The sequence below is a fragment of the Artemia sp. Qi Xiang Cuo genome, chromosome 13, assembly GCF_049724085.1.
Source record: "Artemia sp. Qi Xiang Cuo chromosome 13, ASM4972408v1, whole genome shotgun sequence".
Classification (NCBI taxonomy): Eukaryota; Metazoa; Arthropoda; class Branchiopoda; order Anostraca; family Artemiidae; genus Artemia; species Artemia sp. Qi Xiang Cuo.
In genome coordinates, this window is record NC_142806.1 from 1,825,879 (window position 1) to 1,834,036 (window position 8,158).

An 8,158-nucleotide genomic window follows, 5' to 3' on the forward strand; every position below is an offset into this window, starting at 1 on the left:
CCTAACTAGTTCGCAGTTTTCCTCCAATTTCCGACACGCGCCATTTGTAGGGATAGAAGATTTGTTATATAGATGTTTGTGGTGATAGAAATCTGACGTCTCAAAGCTTTATTCCCATGGCACAATTAGATCTTGCTTCAGAGACGCGAATACTTATAGGCTAGCAGGGGTTAGAAACTTTTTCTAAGCTGTGGCGGTAACGACATTTGGTGTTTGTAGGGATGAAAAAGCGTGGCCTCTTTTTCTCGGGCTATCTGGAGATCAGATTCCTTTGGGAGCATTTAACTTGGAGACTTACGAACTAATTACCTATTATTGGACTAGACGCAGACATATAAATAAAATAAACACGGATAAAAAAGACAATAGATTTATTGAACATACATGCTTAGTCGCACAGGAATGAGTTACTTCTATGACAATAGCAGTGACCAAAATATAATTATTTCACCTGAATCTCTCTAGGTCTGATGTACTGATTATTTCAGATCTGACTTGAGATTAAAATTAAAAAACAGATTTACCCCACTCCCAAACGCAGTTCTTTCGTCCTGCGCTGTAAGGACTGCCCGCCATTGGCCCAAGAGGACAAAGGATGTAAATCTTTTGTCCAATAGTCTCTTTTAAATGTTTTTTGATGATTCAAGCATTCACACGGTTTTTTCGCCTTTTAAACTTCCTTAGATATGTTTTGCATTGCATTTTTTTTTGCTACAATCATGTTAGCGAAATTCAAACGACGAGCGTCGTTTTTTTACTGAAGATATAAAACCGTTTATCGTTTTGCTCATTAAAAATTTATACTCACTGTAAAGGTATTTTCACTCCCTTATGGAACTTTAAATTTATTCCCGGTAATCATCTATAGAAGGAAAGAATATTGTACTTTAAATACATGGTATTCTATTGCTGGTGCACACCAGCAGTAGTGCACCAGCAGTAGAATACCTATAAATTAATACCTATAATTAGTTATACCAACACCACGTCATCCTTCGTAAGACGTGGTGTTGGACCACGTGTTGTGGGAAGCCCGGGGAGGAACTCAAGGCCCATGATTGTTTTTTGTATTTTTTTTTAAACGACCGTAGGAAGGGATATTTCAAATCAAATTTAAAAAAGAACTAAAAATAAATATTTCACAAAACGCTAAAAACTAACACTCCTCAAATTCTTGACTAAACGAACAACTTTCGCAGCTATTTCAGATCTCATCTAGGAACTCATCAAGGAATAGATTTCATCTAGGAACATGGATAATATCAAACTAGAATCACATGAAAGAACTTCAAAATTTAACAAGGATGATGCAAATCATCTGCAGGCCAATTGCAGATTCCATCTCATTTGTATATGCATCTGAAAATTAACAAATCCCTTTTTAGGGAGTCCACATCCGTAAAAGCCAATGTCACTAGATAACCTTTGCTGTTTACGTAGAGGCCCGAACAGATGCCGTGAACCTTTTTACTTTTGAAATTAAAATACTTAATAGGTTGCCCTTCTTTTGAATAAATGGAGCCATGAATATGGTTTCCAAAGTCATCTAGCACAATCAAATATCCATTGAAAATAGCGATGGATTTTGGAATCATTGTAGTACTAAACATGATTTTCTTCACGCACCGCCCATCCTCACTAAAGACGCAATGCAGTGACCCTTATAGTCACACACGTAATATTCCCCATCAGCAGCATGAATATCAAAAGGCTCCTTCATATATGGCTTACAGTCAGCCGTAGATTTTCGGTTTCCCTGAATATCAATCTGGTAAATTGTAGGATTCTGGCTATCAACAGCAATAATGTCACCAGACTCGTTCACGGTGATCATGCCAATAGAATTTATGTAGTCGACTTTAATTGCTCTGACGAGCACACCCGCCAGACTAAAAAGTTGAACACGCAGAAAGCTTTGTCCCCCATCAACTACCACAAAATAATCCAACTTCCTATTGTAGGTAATCTTATTAGGGTAGTATAGACAGCCCTTCTTCAGACCACGTGATCTAAAGGATTTAATTATCCTGGCTTGATCGCGATATCCCTTGAATACTATTTTTATCTAATAAAATGAATAGTTTTCAGCCAGCCAAAGGGCTGGCTGTCGCCTCTATGTCTCAGCTCCTGATTTAAAGAATGGCTTCCCACAAGACGTGGTCCAACACCACTTGTCGTTCTCAGTCGACCACGAGCTTCCTACCTTTGGTTATTTTCTGTTCCAACCTTTCTATTATCCTTTGAAAGGGCATAGAAGTAACACTAACAAAAATAAGACATCTAAAACTTAATCAAATCCTTACTTGGTTAACTCTACTTGCGCATTTTTAAATTTATTATGGTGTTAAATTTATTCTCTTTGATATATTTTCTTTACGTTCAGTAGGGATAGGTCCATCTGTCAGGTTTTTTAACCATTCTACCTGACTGTGTCGAGATTTTATACTCGGCTTCTTGTGGTTTTTTATTTTTAGGTTTGTTTAGCGAAATAAGGTCAAACTTTTTGTATTGATTTTTCAAAAATTCTTGCCCTTTTAATTTCGTTTGTTTTGCGTGTGCGGCTGCTGAGGTCGGCCTTGATTTCCCAATTTCTTTAGCTACTATATGGTCTGATTCAGCGTCAGACTCTTCGGAACTAGTTTCTGACGAATCCGGATTAGAACTTTTAGAGGTGGCACTTTTTGAGGTATCGCCTGCCCATCCTTCGTAAATTATAGGTATTAATTGACGATATTCGATTCCGTAAATTATAGGTAATAATTTATAGGTATTATTTACCTATAAGCATATTTTTTTTGTCGTATGTTTACCAGCAAATTTAATAAGTTCCATTTTTCACCCCACTCACAAAACTCATTTCCTCCTAGCATTTTTTAAAAGTAAATAATCATGTATAAGGTAGAGATAAAATACCCACATTTCCAAATTCAGAGTGCACTTGTACGCCTGAAGCCCCTGGCAAAACATGAAGGGGGTGCCCTCCCGATCTTGACTAGATGAGGCTGATGCATTATGAGAATCCATCCAGTCCCTTTTTGAATTTTCTGCCTGGTTGCATAGAGGTTTGTTCAGAGCTGACACTGGCTTGAGAGGCTCCTGGCTGGTCTAGAGAACTTGTAATGGAGCTAGCATATCTGATAATGGAAAGCCTTGTAGCTTGAATCAATGTGGCATCGTTCCATCTTGTTCTCTTTTCAGTGGGGGGGGGGGGGAATTGTAGGAATCTTCCTCCTCCTTAAAAAAGAAGAAAAATTTAGTAAGGAAATAATAACCCCTCTTTTACAGATAAATTGTCCTCTAAAGTTGATTCTGATGTTTGTAGCACTCTATGTCTTAGCGCTTTAGAAATATTTTAAAAAGCTTCTAAAGTAAAATTTTGAAAAATTTTGAGTTCGGAGGGAAGGGGGATTTCAAAAACATCTTCCCATAACATGAATTATCCTCTAAAGTTGATTATGATGTTTGTAGCGCTCTATGTCTGACCACTTTAGAAATATTTTAAAAATCTTTTAAAGTAAAATTTTGTAAATTTTTGAGTTGAGAAGGACGGGGGGTTTCAAAAACATCTTCCCCTAATATAAATTATCTTCTTTAATTGATTCTGATTTTTGTAGCGCTCTATGTCTATGCGACTTAGAAATAATTAATAAAAGCTTCTAAAGTAAAATTTTTGAAAATTTTGAGTGTGGTGGGACGGGGGATTTCAAAAACATCTTCCCCTAACATAATTTGTCCTCTAAAGTTGGTTATGATCTTTGAAGCGCTCTATGTCTTAGCGCTTTAGAAATATTTAAAAAAAAAGCTTCTAAAGTAAAATTTTTGAAAATTTTGAGTTTGGAGGGAAGGGGGATTTCAAAAACATCTTCCCGTAACATAATTTGTCCTCTAAAGTTGATTATGATGTTTGTAGCGCTCTATGTCTTAGCGCTTTAGAAATATTTTAAAAAGCTTCTAAAGTAAAATTTTGGAAAATTTTTAGTTAGGAGGAAGGGGGATTTCAAAAACATCTTGCCATGATATAAATTACCCCCTAAAGTCAATTCTGAGTTTAGTGTAGTATTCTTTAATTAACGATTTTAATATCAATTTTTTTTAGTATACCATAACGCTAGACCCTATTTTAAATTGACAACATTGTTCAAACATCACTTATGCTTCGCATTTCAACGGCTTTACTCACGTTTAATTTGACCATAAAAAGAATCTATTTGTCAAGGAGACCCCTGCCGCTATCCTTCAACATGTGGTACTAATAATTTAAGATAACGCATGTAAAAGGCTGTTTGAAAATTGTCACTCTTGTTAAGAGGATTACACATATACTTTTAGAGCAGACAATCTATTTTGATAATGGAAAAAGTAATATTATGAACGAAATAACTATTTCTAAGGAATTAAGCTCGTAAACAGAGCAGGAGAGGAGAGATTTTATTTACATAATAGAAAAAAGAGCGTACTTTACGTTTTCTAGCGAGTATAGTCATCATATTGTTGGGGGAGGGGGGCTATGCCCCTGAAATTTGAATTTATTGGAGTAATGGTAAAATGATTTTATTTGGAAATAAATTGAGAAATTTAGTAAACTGTACTCACATTATAAATTGATGTATCCATAACTTCAATGTCAATAATATTTAGTGTGCTATCCATGATATATCAAATCATTATGAAAATTTAATCGTAAGGTATGAGCATTTTATACAAAATCTCAAGGACGAATAAAAAATCAGTCCTTTTATTTATAAACAATCACCGATCAAGTTATCGTATATTGAGCAACCTCCGCTGTCTTGGATTGAACCCCTAAAAAACGGATGTTTCCTCAAATAACAGTATGGTTGAGTTATATAATTTCGACTATACTCTCAAATCATGTTGGACCAGTTTATAGATTGCCAGCTTTAAAAAAAATGTCCACGTGAAGCTATGCTGCACATTCTTGTGCAATTCATATCAATAACAAAAAACCAGTCTGATTATCTTATACACCATTGACTATAGTTTCAAAACGTGTTTGAGCACATTATACCTTGCCAGCTTTTTGCAATGTCCATGTGATACTGTAGTGTCTTTGGCGTGGGTTTTCTTGTCCCTTTCCTTGTCCCTTTCAAAGTACTGTAGTGTCTCAGGTGTAAGTTTCCATAGAAATGTTTTCCTATGGCGGTCGTAGAATAGCATGGTCCTATTGCGGTCGTAGAATAGCATGGTCCTATTGCGGTCGTAGAATAGCATGGTAATTCCTATGCGTCCCGTAGAAGTATAAGGCCATGTGAGGGGAGTACTCACTCTCTTTGAAAAGGTGTATAGGTTCCATAGAAATGTTTTCCCATAGCTTCAAGCAAATAGCATGGTAATTCCTATACGTCCCGTAGAAGTATAAGGCCATGTGAGGGGAGTAATCACTCTCTTTGAAAAGGTGTATAGGTCCTGTAGAAATGTTTTCTTATACGTCCCATAGAATTCAATAGATGCATTCTACTGACTCTAAAGAACGGAATTTTGATATCAATAAATATGTCAAATCATTTGGCTTGATATGCTGATTCAGAATATATACGACTCGTTAGCTTCATGTCACCCATAAGAGGCAATGAGCCTGAGAAAACTGGTCAAATTTTGAAATAAGGGAAAATCCTCTAAAAGTAAAAGAATCTTAATTTAAATCAGACCATAAAATTCAGCACATCAGAGAACCTTAGTATAGAGATTTCAAGCTCCTATCAGCGAAAATGTGGAATTTTGTATTTTTGGTCAGAAGAAAGATCATGAATTCGTGTTTATTCATTGTTTGTTTTTTTTACAAGGGGAGATCATGCCATACCAGTGGTCCTAAACATCGGGAGAGGGCTCATTCGGACGAAAGTTAAAAGTTCTAGTGCCCTTATTAGGTGACCAAAAATATTAGAAGGCAGCTAGGTCCCCTCCTATGCCCCTTTCCCCAAAAAATCGTCCAATCAAAATTTTGGGATTAAAATTTTCTTCGGCATCGTTAAAGTCCCAAAACTATGCCTTTGGAGACAACATGACCCCCCCCAGCCCCTAGGGATAGATCTTTTAAGTTATAAAATCCTAATTAGATGGAAGCTCCCAGTCGAAGCGACTTAGTCTTCTTGACAATAATTTTCAAACCAATTTTTGCAATCCTAAACTCTGAAAACCTTCGAAAAATCAGTGATTATAATAACATTTTCCTCAGGGACATTCAAATATCCTTTACCGTATTCTTTAGAACTCAGCCCATTAAGATGACCAAAATAAAAAGGCGATAGAACACAACCGTTCATAACTCCTGATTTGATACAAAACAAGCTACTAGCCTCATTTCCAACTTTAATCACAGCAATTTTGTTTTCGTGCATAGCCTAATCACTTCTGATGTAGTTGTCGGGTACCCCATACACGATACAGGACCTTCGCTAAAGTTTTCGGCTGAATCAAATGCTTATTCATAATTTATGAAACTAAGTGATGAAGGGCCTGCTGACTCATGTGCCTCTTAATTATTTATCGAAAAATCAAAATTTGATCGACACGTCCCCTCCCAACCTAAAACCAAACTGTTCGACTCTTAGTACTTTATCTGGAGAATCTCGAAGCAAATAATCTCAAAGTAAATAAAAAATAACATCACGCATAGTAGATTGCATGCTTCTTCAATTACCAAAATCATTTTGATCGTTTTCTTTATTAATTAAAACAAAATTTCCAAAAACAACTTTTTCAAAGAAAAGTAAAAAGCCATAGTAAAGTTAAGTCCATTAAAAAAAATTCAAGCAATAATTCAAACTCAAAACGACCAAAAATTACTATTAAGAAATAAAATCAAACCTACAACAAACCGAAATTGAATAAACAATCATACCAAACATAAGAGATATGGGTAATAATATAAATAAAAAAATAAATTTTAAAACGAGTAAAAATTAAATTATATAATCAAGTCAAACTTATAACGAACAAAACTTCAGAATTTTGGCTGATGCATATTCTTCTCTAGGTTTATTACGTCATTAAATAAATAAAAAAGTTTTTAACTGAAAGTAAGGAGTGACATTAAATCTTAAAACGAACAGAAATTATTCCTTATTTGAAAGGGACTCTCCCATCCAAAACGCCTCGCTCTTTACACTAAAGTTTGACTCTTTGTAACAACTCTAATTTTAAAACAATAAAAACTTTAGCGTAAAGAATTTAGGAGGGGACTGCCCCTTTCATATACGGAATAGTCTCTGTTTGTTTTAAGTATTAACTTCGCTCCTTACTTTCAGTTGAAAAAACTTATTCTGATACATTTTTCAACTAACGCAGATTAAAATTTAGCTCACAGCAAACTAAAAATTAAAACAAAATTTGCATATTAATTTTGGCAGATTTATTCCGTATATGAAGGGTTGCCCCTTCCTAAATACCTTGCTCTTTACGCTAAAGCTGTTAGCCTTTTAAAAAAAAGCTTTTTATTCTAATTAAACAGCCCCCTTGTTTCAGTAGACACTTAAAAAATAGGGACAAACAGACAAACTTAAGTTTAAAGAGCTAGTTATTGAGTAAGTTACAACCCTTCATATATCGAATCATTTCTGTTCGTTTTTCAAAGATTGCCGGTAAATTTGGCTCACCCTCTGTGAACTATTCCCCTCCCCCACCAGTGAAACCATGCCCTGGACTTCAGCTTCAAGTGCACCCCCCCCCTCCTGGCAAAATCTGCTGACACGCATCCGTGATCTGTGTTTTGGCAAAAATAGCGAAGTTCGACATTTTTGCAGATAGGAGCTGGAAACTTCTACAAAAGAGTTCTATGGTACGCTTAATTCGATGGTGTGTCTTTCATTAAGATTCCTTGAATTTTAAGGGTTGTTTTTTCCCTATTTAAAAAAATCAGGCACATTTTCTTATGCTCGTAACTTCTTATAGGTAACACTAAACTTGATGAATCTTATATCTTTGGAATCAACATAATAAGCTGATTCTTTTGATGTATCAATTGATGTTAAAACTCCATTTTTCAGAGTTTCGGTTACTATTGAGCCGAGTCACTCCTTACTTGTAGTTCGGTATCACGAACTGTTTGATTTGTATTTTTTTTACTACGTTTCTAGCATAGTTTGCTTTTGTTTTTGAAATACCGACGGCAAATGAAAACTAAATGACTAAGTTAATC